The sequence below is a fragment of the Doryrhamphus excisus genome, chromosome 17, assembly GCF_030265055.1.
Source record: "Doryrhamphus excisus isolate RoL2022-K1 chromosome 17, RoL_Dexc_1.0, whole genome shotgun sequence".
In the NCBI taxonomy this organism is placed as follows: Eukaryota; Metazoa; Chordata; class Actinopteri; order Syngnathiformes; family Syngnathidae; genus Doryrhamphus; species Doryrhamphus excisus.
Window position 1 is genome coordinate 5,346,881 of NC_080482.1, and position 16,803 is coordinate 5,363,683.

Consider the following 16,803-nt stretch of genomic DNA (forward strand, 5'->3'; position numbering starts at 1 on the left):
AGTTTATTATCAACTCCTATAGAGTTGGAAGTCCTTCTAAGCACTTCGTAGTGTGACCAACCACAGCAGAGTGGGCGTGTCTGGAGGTGGAATACATAAAAAAAAAAATCGAAAATACAGGAGTAGGTGCAGATTCTGGAAGAACTAGAAAGCTTTCTGTGCTGGTTATTGCGTGTAGCTGCTCTATTGGAGTCCACAACTCAAAACAAAGGGCCGAAAAATTAGCATAATAGGTCCCCTTTAAGAGTTTTATGAAATTAATTTTCATCCTGAGCATCCTTTTCCAATGTCCTATACAAACAAAGGTCAAACTCCTGACAAAGCGATATCATGATTGATAAGTCTCTGGGACCAGGATTCATCCTAATTATCGTTAGTCACAGTACTCAATATACTGCTTACTGGTGTACTCCAGTCTTTGTTTTGTGGCCTTGGGCAAGCGCCTCTCAACACATTGAATCACGGAATGATTACTGCCCCATGTTCATAATCACTGTAATCAAGGAGACCAAGTACAAAAAAGCAGCACCAATGGAAAAACATGTGAGTTACAGTTCACTATCTCGGTCTGGTTTTTTTGTGTTCCCGGTTCCCGCTGAGTTTATCTTCCATGTACTCATTGTGTGACATGGCTTATCCTCCAATCAGCTGCCATCTTTCACTTGTGTCTTGTTCGACTTGTCGAATCAGTCTCTGTCTTTAGTTACCTATTTTCTCTTAGTCCTTGACCTTGCAAGGTCGTCATAGTTTCTTTGCATGAATCCAATTGTTTTTAATATTTTATTAAGTAAATATTGCTGAATTTGAACCAAAGCTCTCTTTTTTTTCTTATTTAGCAACATACTACAGTAAACCTCGGATATATCGGACTCGGATATATCAGAAATTCGCTCACAACGGACAGATAAAAAAAGAACCAATTTTTCTGTAATGCATTTCCAATAAAAATTCATTGCATATATCGGATTTTTTATAACGGATTTCGCCTATTTCGGACAAAATCTCCAGTCCTGTTCCAATGCATTTCCATTAAATTTCCCTCGCATATATCGGATGGCCGCATCGTGGCGCTCCGATTCGCCGAATTGTGACAGGCCGCTATACGATGTCATTTGCAGCGTTTGCAGCGTTGCCTGCGCGTCCAGGTACATTGGAAACGTAGTCAAGGAAGTGCCTTTTTATAACGGATAAAATCCAATTTACGCATATACCGGATATAAATCCGATATATGCGTAAGACCGACATTTTCCGGTATACGCATATAACGGATTTCGCTTATATCGGACAAAACCAGTGGGAACAATTGAATCCGATATATCTGAGGTTTACTGTATATATTAACACAACCATGAAACCTCACCACGTCACTGCAACTTGGGGTGCTGATTTAATTGGGTGCAGCAGTATATCACACACGCTTGTTCCCTGTGCTCCATGTACCTGACTTCTGATTTGCCAAAATCTAGCAGCAGCATCAAAGCATAGGAACACGGAGCTTGGCCAACAACATACAGTATGTCAAAGATTCTTACCTGAATATTCTTGATAATGACAGACCAGGAAAACCTAGACTGCATAGTAAATATTTATTATAGGCAAGGCTCCACAGGAATATGAATCTCAATGTGCGGATACTTTAAGGGCTAACTGGTGATTGCTTTTTGCCTGAAATCCCACTCTGTCACTAGCTGTTGCCAAATCTAGGTCAGTGCCATTGCTCATACCAAGCAATAATAAATCAGCAAACTAATGATGATCCGCTAATCTTCACTCCTAAATGAGCTTAATTTTTTAAAAGCATAACACACAGTTACAGAAGTGTCAAATCGACACTAAGATGACTAATCAACATTGCTGTCAAATCTTGATGTATAAATAAAATGTAACTGAATTGATTGACTTTCATTATTCTGTGGACTGGATGCTCACATAGGGGGTGTCATTTTGTTATTGTTATATCGAATTATATATTGTTATTCAAACTTTTTTTGGTGTCATGAGCACTTTATCGGAAGTCTAATGCATTTTTCTGTACCCTCATTGAATGATACACATTCGGAAAGCATTGCTTTGTTTAAAAATAAAATAATTTAAAATTTTGCTTGCTGTGTCATGCTTTTGCAGCCCTTTTCAGGAGTCTATTCCAAATTACATGTGGTTATGTCCTTGAGTTTACTGATTTGACACACCTCTGCACTTGCGTCTCTCACACACACACACACACACACACACACACAGGCTCATTAAAGGAGATCAATAGTAAAGTTGTCTGCACGTCGTATTGGCTGATGTAAAGAATTATTGAGTTCAAAATGTCACTATCTGTCACTGCTTTGCTGTCTGGAGTTAGATGCATGTCTGCCTGTACCGACTTTAATGGGCTGCTCACATTTACACAAAGAAGACTTTCTGCCATTGATTAGTTGATTCATTCAGATGTCTTCTGGTCAATTACTTTCGGCTTGAACCGTATTGAAAATGAAGGTATCAGTATATTCAAAGGAAAAATGATGCAGAAAACGTGATGCATTTCTAACATTTGGAAGCAATTTACTGCAGTTGCATAATTAGGAAAGTATTCTTTACCAAGCAGACAATCACGTGCAAGGGTGTGGGGAACAGGAGCCTTTTCCGGCTGGGTGACCAATTTAGTATGAGTTGGGGTACTGGATGCAGTGACGTCATGTTTATGTTCCTTTTTTGGGTGTTCGGTGGTCCTTCAACGCACCATATAGATTAAGATCCACTGCACAGACAAAGGTGTACTTTCTATTCTTCATTTCCCATCGTCCTTGTTCACAAATGCAAATGCTAGAGGTGAGGTTTAATCATGTTTGTGCTGTGCATTTTGGTTTTGTGCATAATACGATGCTATTTGGCAGTAAAACCTGGCCAGTGAAGGGCTCATCTTGTTTACAATGAAAATGTGTAGGACAAATATACTGTCGGTAATTTTAAGACTGAGTCTACACAGCACTGTCCTTCAAGGGTTATAAAAACACCATCCTACCGTTCATTGCTAAATAATTTCCAGATTGTTTTCTTTTGTGGATCCAGATATGTTGTGTGGTAACCAATGCACCACACCAATGTATGCATCTCACATACACTTTTTTTTGGAGCATAGGAGGAGGCTGGAGTATCTCCAAGTAGGGTGAATAAGGATTTTGTGTATATGTGATTTTTTTATAGATTGCACTGACTTTTACAAGAAGGTTTTGGGTTCAAGTCTGTGTTTCTTTCTCGTGCTCAGGTAGCAGCAGCGTACAGCAGACCAATAACTGACTACAGGGTGATTTTCCTTGGAAAGCCTGAGTACAGAGTAAAAAGCAGGATTATATATGGGTGTCTTATCTGACTCAGGCAGAGCTCCTCTGACAGCGCTGGCCGACCTCCTCTTTACTTTGTCTGTCTGCGACTGTCACTGTCGCAGAGAAAAGATTCACAGAAATATTTTGCAGTCACCCCCCCATTCATCAACCATTACAAAAAATGTCCTCAGATGATTTATATGTTCAACTGCAGTTTTACTTATTCATGCGAAATATTTCAGTATTTCCCCCGTCCCTCGTTCATCGCAGTTAATTGGTTCCAGACATCATTATGGACTACTATTTTTGTATTTTTCTTTATTAAAAGACTCCAACTGCTCCACAAGCTTCCCGCATCAGCATCTGGGGTCCGACCCTTAACACAACATCAGAGTTACAGTCCTGTAGACATTAAATAACACCCCATAATCACCTTTAAACTACTATTGTACTTTGTTTACAACACATTGCTCACCTTAATTGGGGTAGAAGGACAAGGTATGAAGGCCAAAAATTACCACTTCCACATGCAATGGGAGGATAACTTGTATGTATGTAAAATGTATAATTTTTTTAAGAAACACAACAAAGTTAGGGGGTGTTCAAACGGTATAACTTGATTAACTATGATAATTCTCTGGTTATGGCAACCGCATGTGGTAATTTGTTTTTTTTCCCCCGATATCTGTTCTGCTATTTCTTGTCTTTCATTCTGACAAAAAGGCTCCACCTTGAATTCAGTCCAGATATTATACAATGGCCTATATCCAAGAGGTAAAAATAGTCCAACAGAGAAAACAAGTTGTATAAGAGAGATGACTTTGGACGTCTTTTATATCAGTTTTGAAACTACGAATCGTTACCTTTTTATTAGTGATTATTAAGTTTCAGTTGGGGCATTTATTTACAGCTTTCAATTGAGAAAACTGATAAGAACAGAACCAGAAAGTCATTCTAATAATGGCTTCTTTTACACTGTCCATACGTGGATGTACATCGTAGAATCTTCCCCATACGCCAGAATAAAAACGTCACCACAATGGGCACGGTTCCCTAGGAAACAACTTCCCACTCCATAACTGGAAAGGCAGATTTTCTGATTGAGTCTTCTCTTATATGTAAAATATATAAAGTTTATTTAATAAAGTTTATTTATTCCATGCTTCAAACCACATAAAAATGATTAAATTCACATTTTGGTGAACTCTCAGCTGTTGCGATTTAGAATGGGATTGCACATTTGGATTTGGGCCAGCAAAAATGAAGACCATGCGCGATTTAAATAAGACGCATATTTAAATTATACACCCCAACATTGCATTTGGAATTTTGGGAAAAATGGCTAAATGAACAAAAACACAAATACAAGGCATGAAGAAGACCACATTAAAATTGTGAATGTAGTATTCTACACTGGCCATTAGGTGTCAGTAATGTCACTTTAATATTAGGGGAGGCAAGCGGCAATCCTGATTGGCAGAACAACAGGCTTTTATTGCAGGTTTGCATTATCTCACAATAGTCACATTAATAATAAAGAATAATCCGAATCATAACACAAGCTCCTGTTGTGGCCGTGACCCATGCTGAGCTCTGCTGCTCTGAACCCGCAACGTCACTTCCTGTCCACATTTATAGGTATGACACCACAAGCTGACAACTTTGGCTTAATCCCACTTTGCAGAAATTCACTTATCACACAAATCAATATCATTATAGGAAGAAAAAACGATAACCGTCTCATTTTCCGGATGTTATTATTGGACTTATTGGCTATCCCTAATGGAACACACAGTCTTAAAACACCCAAGCAGGGTGGGTGGCATAACAAATAATAGGCAACATCCACTGTCAAATCATGAGCAGTCCTTTATCGCTGACATCCTTCATCTACAGAATTCCTTTGTATGGTTGTTTTATTATTGCTTGGTTCGGCTCCAATCTGCTTCTCACTCTCACACTTTTTTTTTTTTACTCATTGTTTCCCCAGGTGCTTATCTGCCAATTTGGCCTCTCCGGTTGTTTTTCCTCCATCACTTCTCTTTTGAAGATGAGATGATAGCGCTGGTAATTAGCCGTGAGATGTGTGAGAGGCTCAAGGAGGCCTTAAAGAGTGAGAGAGCGTGCTTGACAGCCAAGCAAAGATAATGAACAGATCCGAGGTAAGAGCCCCCGGTTGCAAGAACTCACTGCTGTCACTGTGGAGAGGACCTTTATACTTTTCAATGATAATTTTCTATTCAAAACACAATCATTCAGATTTTAACTTCTTCCATCACAAATTAAAACACACTTCTCTTCTTTAAATCTGATCAACAAGCCACAGTGGTTCGTGAAATGTTTTCTCAGGCTACGTCAACAAATAGTTGTGTCCGAATTCAGGGTCAGCATCCGAAAGACTCAACAGTGTTGTTAAATGTCAGTGTCCTTGAAATGAAGGTAAAAGTCTTGTATTTTTTCTGATCTTTAAAGTGCTTTTTCATGACAGTCATTGATTATTCAGAGCAAGACCTCTCTCCTCCAGTCTCAGTACTATATAATGGTATATTTTTACATGCACTACCTAAGCTAAGAAAATGTTTCTCTTTTGTGTTTTTTTGAAAAGTTCCACAAGCATTTACATGGAGCTCTTCAAAGCACAAGACAAGCACACTACCTACATGTCCTTGAGTAGGAAAAAAACATTTTTTTAACACCCTTTGTCAGTGTATACACTTTGTGTGGGTTTAGAATTTGACTAGTGAGTATCTAGCCTTGTTCTCTTTTTTATATTATGCAAGCAAACTTCACGGAGAGACAACATACGTACACTCCTGATAAAAATTTTAAGAACACTTGGCAAGAATTTACATTTTGAACTGCCCCCGTCCTAACAAAAAAAAACAAGTTAGTATAAGCTAGCTAACAATGCATTGGGAGGTACAGACTAAAAAATTGCAGTATTTTGATGATAAAACATTATCAAATCTTCTTTCCGAGACACATTGATTTCATATAGCTCATCCATCAACAACAGCAGCATAGAAACATAGAATCGTCCGCCTGCTACAATAACAATATGGCTATAGCTTGGTTAATATACAAGTTAGGTATGTAAATGGAACACTGTTGGCGTTTGGGTTTAGCATCAAAATAGGTACATCCCATGACAACCGTTGTATAAAAACTTGTTTTCTCTCGTTAGAACGCACAGAGAAGGGAAAGAAATACTGTACGTGTTTATGCTTCACATAAGGATTGTAGAGGATGGGCAAAATTCCCCAAAAAGTGCAGTTTTCCTTCAAGGAACTTCAAAGCTTCAAAATGCAAAAAGGAGAAATGGAAGTCAGGCAAACATGTTTTGAGTTAGCAAGGATTATTGATTCCGTTTTCTTCTTTGGCGGTCGGAAATGTAAAACGTTTTTGGAAAACATTGTGCCATTAGGAAAAAAAGCTTCATCAGTAGTTCACCACTCAGGTTTCGTCCCAAAGCGGTGCTACAGCAGCCAGGATACCTGCTTGACAATCATTTTGTCAATACCTGGTTCTGAGACCATACAAAAGTAAAAATAAATCCCACAGATACAGATTGCTGCATAGAGATTTAGCAGTAAGATATGGAACATGTCAGACTGTGTTTAGTCTTGCGTGAGTCTTCTGTGACAGAACGTCTCCTCTCCAAGGAGGTGGTGAAAATGTTGTGATACGAGCAACAGCAGCAATAAGGAGGCTGTTGTAAGCGTGCCCACAGACACTGAAGCATCAGCAGTGTTACTGCCCACCAAAACCCACGCTCACTCTACACTGTACACCGCCCACTCACTACAAAACAACACTAGAAGGATGGGAAGCATACAGACCAAACGAGGTAATGACACACTGTAGTGTACGGCAGGATAGCTTCATTAGTAGAGTCCAGTGGTACTCAATTATTTTCTGTCATAATGCCAAAGGAATTACATTTTTTCACGCCTACCCCGAATTGAAATACTATTGAGAACCTTTCATTCATTCATTCATTTTCTACCGCTTATCTTCACACCAGCCAATCACAGGGCACATATAGACAAACAACCATTCACACTCACCTTCATACCTATGGACAATTTGGAGTCACTAATTAACCTAGAATGTTTTTGGAATGTGGGAGGAAACCGGAGTACCCGGAGAAAACCCACACATGCACGGGGAGAACATGCAAACTCCACACAGAGATGGCTGAGGGCGGAATCGAACACCGGTGTCCTAGCAGTGTGGCCTGCGTGCTAACCACTATTGTGAACCTGATAATTTTTGAGTTGCTAGCAAAAGCATTCTGCATCACCTGATAATTACAATTTAATAGTTTTAATGATTAAGAATTTTAATCAAATTAATCTGTGTTTTCAAATTAATCATGATTAATCCCCATTTTTGTTTGTCTATATGTGCCCTGCAATTGGCTGTAGACCGGTCCAGGGTGCACCAAGTCAGCTGGGATAGGCTCCAACATACCTCAGTGACCCTAATGAGGATGAATGAATGAATGATAATCACCATTTGAAATGTGCCCATTTTTTAGGGACTTATATTACACATTTTACCACATTACCACCACCATTCCCCTTTAGCTCTGTCTTAGTGTGCCTTTTCTGTGTTTCCCTCAACCTCACTTCCTGTTCCTTCTTGCTCCCCACCCAATCTCACCCAATATCTGCCACTCACCATTTATTGGACTTGACTTATCTGAGGTCTTGTTTCCATTTGGAAGCTTTAACTTGCTGTGACACTTTGTAGCCTCAAGGAATGGTACAGGTCGAGATAAACGGTGAAACAGGTACGTTATCTTCACAGGAAGAAACCCACAGATCTTATTGCGTTTGACTTGTTACTCTACCTCTAGCTGGCACTGCTCTTTGCATATTTCTATGAAGTTTGAAAAGATAAGATCGAAGGTGGCTTTTCCTCTGTATAGAAGGAAGGCAGCGACAAGCACTTTCCAGTTTGTTATAAGATGGTGAGCAAACCGAAGTACATGCAAACCGAGATTCAAATCTCGATTTGCGTCGTGGCCGCAAGGCCACATTGACTCTGTGCTGTTGACTATCACTATAAAATGAAATGATTGTATGAATCATGGAATGCTGTGAAATTACACAGTGTGAATGTGGACCACATTGGGATTCCAGAGGAGAAGCAGCAGATTATTGCTTGGTAGAGGTGATTTCCCAAATGAGCACTCGGTTATGGCATTTTTTTTTTTTTATTATTGGTTCCTGCATTTAACGTGTCTGGAGCTAATGGCATAGCCTCATAACGAGGCTATTGCAGGGCAATAGCGATGGCCAAATGGACGAGTCACATTTAAGGGGAAATATGTTTTTGCAGAGAGAATGTTTAGGTTAGGTTTTCAAAAGGTCTGGGTTACGTTTAATAAGCCTGATTTCAAGTTAGTTAATTTGCAGTGCAGAGGTGGGACAATGAACTGGTCTGCTCTTTAATCTTTTGATGATACGATTAATTTTGCTGTGACAACAATCTCACATTTGAAGTGGAGTTGTAAGTTGATTACAGTAGATTATTCTTAGCCTATTCTTCCCTGCACTGGCACAAACTGGATCAACAGCCTGTATAAACAATAGCATCAGTGCTCTCAATTCATCAGTATATTTTCAGCAGTTATTATAATAAAATATATACAGCATGTGGTGGTGCACAATTAGTTTTATAGTCAAAATAAGGTGGACCCCATTTCATCACCCATCCCTGATTTCCTGAGTCATGTTCCTCGTCTCACGACTTTGAGGTAAATCTGTAGGGAAGGCTTTATCGTGTTGTCTGTCGGTGTTTATGGAGTTGCCAGGAGGTGTAGATGAGCTCCGTTCAAAAGGTGTCAGTTCTACACCCCTCCGCATCGCACCGTGAGAAATGTCAACATTATTTCCTTGATCGTTTAGCACGAGCTCCTTTAACAATGACTCACAGGGGCAGAGGCACCGCACAGCTAATGATGCCTCAGTCTAAGCACAAATAAACATGCGCCTGTGTTAAAACGCTCTAAGAAAAAAGGAAGACAAATGTAAGGAGTTACACTAAAATGAATAGTAATGTAAAATGATTGGTTGAGTGGTTAGCGTGCAGACCTCACAGCTAGGAGACCAGAGTTCAATCCCACCCTTGGCCATCTCTGTGTGGAGTTTGCATGTTTTCCCCGTGCATGTGTGGGTTTTCGCCGGGTACTCCGGTTTCCTCCCACATTCCAAAAACATGCTAGGTTAATTAGCGACTCCAAATTGTCCATAGGTATGAATGTGAGTGTGAATGGTTGTTTGTCTATATGTGCCCTGTGATTGGCTGGCCACCAGTCCAGGGTTTACCCCCACCTCTCGCCCAAAGACAACTGGGATAGGCTCCAGCACCCCCGCGACCCTCATGAGGATAAGCAGTAAAAATGAATGAGTGAATAAAATGATTGTTGAACAGTTAGGCTCACCCTAGCTAGCTTGTTCCACAGCCGAACAAACTACGGTGCGTTCAAGGACTGCCAAACAAAGCGCACAATCTTATTGCTTGGTGAAAAGCATTATAGGTGAATCATAAAAACATCTACACATAAAAATGATGGGTGTTTTTTAAGTAAATTATTGCAGACTAAATGTTTTCAGCTGGAAAAAAAGAAAAAAGAATAGGTTTTGTAACAAATGCTGAATGGTGAATGTGCGGGTATCCATGGTATAATCTTTTTTTCTATTTGGTTTTAGTTTATGTCTAGAGGGAACTACTAAAAAATGTATTTGAAAGGTGGTAAACAAGTTTTCTATGCTGTAATTAGGAAAATATAAAGCTACTGGCTTCTTGTCGACAGCATCTTGGGGCTGCGGCTTAACAAATAAGACCTCTAATCATCTCATTTTGTATTTCATAAACACTGCAGCTTGTTTCCTTGTTTTCACAAAATTAATAAATACTCTATTTCTATATTCTAAATCCACAGCCAAATCTCGCGACAAAATCACCAAATTAGCAACACTGCTCCAAACCGTGCCAACAAGTTTGTTTTGGTCCCGTTTTAGCAATCAGTGTGCACATGCGCAGTAACATGGAATAGTCCATTGGCATGGCAAGGGTGTGGTCAGTCGAAATGATCATGATAGATTATGTATTTTGATATAGTTTTAAGACGTGACTTAAGACTAACACGGTAATATGTAATTTAAGGAAAGGAAGGAAAAACATCAATAATCAGTTTTTATGAGACATTTAGGGGCCCCTGGATATTGCCTGTGTTTGACTGTCCGCCCCTGAGCCACAAATGTCATAAAATACTATCTGGGTCTAAAACCCGAAGCTTTTGTCTGTGAGTTTTTGTTTCAGTTGTGTATATATATTTAATTCCAACATCTATTTGATAATAAACTGTTATTCGCTGATATCATGATGCCAGGACAACGCTGTCAGAGAAATTATTGACATTTTGACAAAGGCACTGCTGGCTCCCACCCTTCCGTAGCAGATTTGATGACTGACTGGTTCAACAGTGACATCTATTGGTGGATTTATAAATTTCAGCCTCTTTCTTCATATGCACAGGTTGGATCCATGTGCAAGGAATGGCAAACTTTAACCTCTGCTTTCCTCTGGCAGATGTCTGAACTTATAAAAGCAACATTCTGTCCATGAAGATGATGACTTCCACAGAAAGAAAGTAGCTATTTAAAATCACTCCATCACACAACCAATGGTCTGTGGAGAGACAGGAGAAGCTTTTCCTTTTCCACGTCTGTCTGTCTTGAACTCTGGCTCTACTGTAGTGGCTTGTTCCCAAACAATGTCATAATAGTTATTCCATTTTTTTCTATTTCTGCTCCCTTATCTCCTTGCTAACTTCTATTTTGTGATATTTCACGTGGGAAAATTATGTCAGATTCTAACTACAACCAGACAGTTTCCTTGCTAAAACTGTTATTCTTAGAAGAAGACATGGATTCAGTGTCTGTGGCAGTGATTCCCAACCACTGGGCTGTGGGAAATAATCCAATTTCATTTAAAGTATTCATTTTTTTTTAGAACAAATAATGTATGGTTTTCATCTAGCTATGCCACTAATGTATAGTAGCATGCGGACTAATGGATTTCCCTTCCACTAGATGGCAGGAGGTACATAATTAACATGTGTAGCCACATTTTGCCAGTCATGCCATCCTTGGTTGTGTGCATGAGAGTTTTCTAATGTCAATAATGGTTGGACTCTGGTATAACGCTAGTTTTATACACAAACACATGAATTACAAAAGCCTAACCAGGGAAAAGAATAGCAAATTAATCAATGCGGCCTGTGAGTCAAAAAGTTTGCCCACCCCTCGCCCACCGGGAAGCCCCCCAGGTAAACTCCCAATCGGCAGTCCACATCTGGGGATGAGGATTTGTGTGGTTATGTCCAAAAATAGGCAATGATCTTGATGCAGCTCACTTTCTGGTGTATATTCCATTCCATTCATATACAGAGAACATACTAAGTCTTTATCTCTAAAATAACAAATACTTAAACTTGCTGATATAGTTAATCTTCAAACAGCTAAAATAATGCACAAGGCTAAATACTATGCTATAGTACCCATTATGTCATTGTATGGTCATATCACCTCGTACTTTGGTACGTGACAAAAAATTAATAAATAAAAATAAATAATTAAAAAAAACTATGTTAAGAAAGCAGGAAGTGAACAAATGTAACAGTTACTGATTGTAAAAGTACCAGATGGAGGGGTAGGATTTAATAAGTTTTGCTTCTTCCTACTCCTTTTGGACATGTGGAACTGTGAACTGATTATGTGATGCATTCAATTGTAATCTGATGCATGTTCAAATGAAATAAAACCATTACATTATCATTTATTATTATTCCCAATTTACTGGCTTAACCACGTTGTAGTGAGCTACTGAACTAACTGCTTAGTTCCACACTTAAATGTGACTTCTTTCCGTCTGTCAGCAAATGTCTCACAGCTACTGTCTCTTTTCCTTCTTTAAGAACATCTTGTTTCTCACACAAAATCACATCAGCTAGCAGATGCTGAAAAACAACATACTACATTAACACCTGCCTTATAAGAACCCTCCCCCCCCCCCCCCCCCCCCACACACACACTGCATGTACTTTTTCACAAGTAGGTAACAGGATTTTTACTCCAGAAGAATATTCTGCTGACAGATGTTTGAAGTCGTTCTGCTTCTACTGCTCCTGTCTTTAGAGGACATCAGGTGGCTTGGATCTGACTTCAAATGGAAACTCGGTGAGGGACTGACTGTGCAGCAGTTCGGACAATTTGCTGTTGCAGAGTGTCTGGTTCTATTTAGGGGGGGGGGGGGGGTAGACAGTGAGAGGCTGTTAAGAAGCAGGGATCCCCCCTGTAAACACAATCAGTGCTCAAGGCAAGTGCTGGGGTGGGGGGGGGGGGGGGGGGGGGGGTATGTTGTTAGCTGAGCTTGTTGTTTCACATTTAAGTGTCAAATGTGACAAATATTCTGGGATTAAATCTGGCCTTAAATTGAAAGAACGCACACATTAGACACCAAATTAGGAAGGGTCTTATTTCCTAATGCAATCAGTTTGGTTAAATTGGGAAGTGGTGATGGAGCTCTTTTCACCCCCTCTTACCACAAGATGTCATCGTCATGGCAACATTAACCACAAGGTTACAGGAAGCTGGAGTGATCCATCAAAACTACAAAAGTCATGATTATAATTCTTTTGGGGATGATAAGTCTATACCGGCCGTGCATTCATCCCTCATTAAAAATAGACGATGACTCCACAGGCCCGTGATAGAGCCGTGTGTGCAGACGCTGTGGACGGTGGACTGCCTGGAATCACGCATGCATGGCCGTGCATGTCATGACTGTGTATTTAAGAGGAAGAGAGATGGAGGGGAGATTCGCCTCGTTGCATTTGTTACCGACCCCTTGAGCTGGACTCAAAGCCGTGTGCTTGGGGCCTGGAAGCTGGGGTCCTTACCGGAATGCTGTCTGAACAGGAGCCTGAAATGTTATGAAGAAGTGGAAGTGGAATGAGGAGAAATGTATGGCTATCGATATGCACTCACAAAACACTATTGGTTTAACACTTTGTGCCACAGGTATCAAATCTATCAACATTATTATGTATGTACTTGTATCAGCCAATGACTGCATAAAAATAGATTTGTATTTGTCTGCTAGCGTTGCACCAATTGGTCAGTATCAGCCAATTTCCACAGAAATGATTTTTTACCGCTCATCCTCATGAGGGTCACTGGAGCCTATCCCAGCTGTCTTCGGGTGAGAGGCGGGGTACAACTTGGACTGGTCACCAGCCAATCACAGGGCACATATAGACAAACAACCATTCACACTCACATTCATACCTATGGACAATTTGGAGTCGCCAATTAACCTAGCATGTTTTTGGAATGTGGGAGGAAACCGGAGTACCCGGAGAAAACCCACACAGTGATGGCCGAGGGTGGGATTGAACCCGGGTCTCCTAGCTGTGAGGTCTGATAACCACTCAAACGCCGTGCAGCCCCTATGAGGTCACTCAATATAGTCAATTTTGGGTAACACAAATTAATTGGGGCTGCACGGTAGTCGAGTGGGTAGCGCGCAGACCTCAGAGCTTGGAAACCCGCGTTCAATCCCACCCTCGGCCATCCCTGTGTGGGTTTTCTCCGGGTACTCCGGTTTCCTCCCACATTCCAAAAAGATGCTAGGTTAATTAGCAACTACCAAATTGTCCATAGGTATGAATGTGAGTGTGAATGGTTGTTTGTCTATATGTGCCCTGTGATTGGCTGGCGACCAGTCCAGGGTGTACCCCGCCTCTTGCCCGAAGACAACTTGGATAGGCTCCAGCACCCCGGAGACCCTTGTGAGGATAAGCGGTAGAAAATGAATGAATGAATGAATAAACAAATTAATTGGACAAGATGACCAGCAGTGAAAGACACTGAGTTCTCTCACTAAATTATTACCAGCTTATTTACCATTTTCTGTTGAAAAAATTTAAATCTTAAATGCATTGTTACCACAGTATCAACATTAATGCGTTTCTTCTAGTGATCACTCAATATTTTACTCTTTCAGGAAATAATCTAGTAAATGCCTTTAAAATGCGATCAGTTGTCTCTGAGTTCCATTCAACTCCATCTTTATTGAGATAGTACTTGAGCGTATCCACTATAAGGGAACTTATTTGGAAGAAAGCAGGTAAGAGTAATAAAAATATAATAACAAGCTGATATGTGCTATTAAATATTTGTCCAAACACACAATGCTGCCAGTGGATGAGGGAAAGCAGTAATCAATTAGTCTCACATGTTTCTGTGGGAATTATGTACTCCAATTTAGGATGGGAGGAGGGGAAGGAGGGCCATTTCATGCTTCCCCAAACCACTTCCATCCATGTATCTCTCAGATCATATCTCATTATAGCACCAGCACGCAGATTCAAGTTGGCACGGAGGAAACTAGGTCCATATTACCTCCTAATTGGTCATTTCCAGGGGAAGCCTTGCTTTGCAAAACCGACTTCCAGGACAGAGATTTCTTAAACAAGCACGGGCTTAAGACAGGGGGCTACATCTGGGTGGCAGGCTGGCTGGCTGACAGGCAAACATTGATTGGGTCCGTCCCGGCAGTAAGTGGGCTGATTACAGGCCAGGCAACATGTTACATCAGTTTTTGGTTTCCTATTTACGTTATGTCACAGGAAAATACTGTATATACGCTGTAATACTTTCAAAGTGAATGGGGGCGATGTAATGAGATTGTAATGTCCTTGACTGTGAAACTACACTATTCCCGACGCTACTGATTATATTGTATGTTTAAGACCTCCCTAATGTAATGTCTGGAGTGAACGGCTCTGCACTGTAGAGCAAACTGAGCATGACTCTTGACATCGTCTGTGCTGATTGCAGGTATTTACAATAAAAAGGTTTGCCTCGCTGTATACATTATGTACAGTGAAGGCATCTGGTTTGACTTCATTCACAGAGAACCGGGTGTAGAAATACACTATGATATTGTATACAATATGTTGCCCTCCACAGAATATTAGAAACATCCGTCATATTAAAGTAGCACCTCCACGCCAGCAATAAGTACTGATTTTTCCATATTGGTTGTCATTAGATTGTGCAAGTAGGCCTAGTTGTGATGCTATGGTTGGTCACACTTAATCACTCCAACCATAAGGAGTACATGCACACACTTCCACATACCCCGCCGGGCAACCCGGACCTTGAAAGCATTGCCAGACTTCATGTAAATGGATATTGGGTTTCTAGCTGCCGGTTAGTCTTGATGAGCAGATCCATATCTAGTGGCTGGTAATGTACAATTCCTGCCTGACTCAAAGGTGTGTATGAATTTTTATTTTTTATTTTACATTTATTTACCCAGGCAAGCAATTTAAGAACAAATTCTTATTTACAAATGCAGCCTTTGATGGGAGAGGGGAGTGCTGAAAATAAGAACGTTATATAAAATTACAAATATCAATACAGTAAATATGTAATACAAAAGCATCAAACAACATTAAAACAATGGGATATGGCAATAGGCCTAATCAGCAAGTGCATGAATCAGATGTAATTAGTTGCAAGTTTTGTTTAAAGACAGAGAGAGATGTGAAGGCTGAAAGTTTTATAGCAGGGGTCTCAAACTCAATTTACTTGGGGGGCCACTGGAGCTCGGGTCTGGGTGAGACTGGCCCGCATCAGGTTTTCCAAAAAAACAAAAAAAACAAAACGCATTTATTAAAAACAAAAAAAAATAAAAAACTTTGCTTTGGTTCCAATTTTCTACATGAAAAGCTCTGATAAAACATTCCACTGTTCTCAAATATCTTACTTTTTATTTTTCTACACAAAATAAAATGAAAAATAAATAAACAAATCAAGAATAAAGAAAATCAATCAGTAATAAATAAATAAATGTAATAATAATAATTAAACGGCAAATAATAAAAACTTAAGAAACCACATATAGTAGGTGCTAACTCGCAAACTGGAGAGCTAGCGACCTAAACGGTAGCCTTCAAGTTATTTCCTTTAAACTTAAATAGCCAAAAACTTACCACTTCCACACGGATAGGGAGGATAACTATTAACAGTTATTTAACCTTTAACATGAACATTAATCAAACGTAATATTTTTTTCTGGGTACATGATACCATACAGCATCCATATCAAACTTGCGCGGGCCGCACTAACATTAAACTTTCATATCAAGGCGGGGGCCTCAAACTCGTGTCCTGCGGGCCACATTTGGCCCGCGGGCCGCGTGTTTGAGACCCCTGTTTTAGAGCGTTTTGTAGGGTGTTCCAGTCATTAGCTGCAGCAAACCGGAAAGCGCTGCGTCCAAAGACGGTATGAACTTTGGGGATGGAGAGTTTGATGTGATTACTGGACCTTAGATTGTGGTGTGTATGTTTTGCTGAACGGGTGAAAGAGGACTTATTGCGATAGAGGAAGCTTTGACTTTTGACTGTA

General features: G+C 40.1%; 1 protein-coding gene across 1 annotated transcript in view; it reads left to right on the top strand.

The window, feature by feature from the left end:
• The window catches only part of osr2 (odd-skipped related transciption factor 2), a 73,000-nt gene that overhangs the window by 3,688 nt on the left and 52,509 nt on the right, over positions 1-16,803 (top strand). Inside the window, exon 3 of the mRNA XM_058053968.1 lies at positions 5,303-5,474. The gene's annotated coding sequence lies outside the window, so the exon portion shown is untranslated. The remainder of the gene's footprint in view (positions 1-5,302; positions 5,475-16,803) is intronic.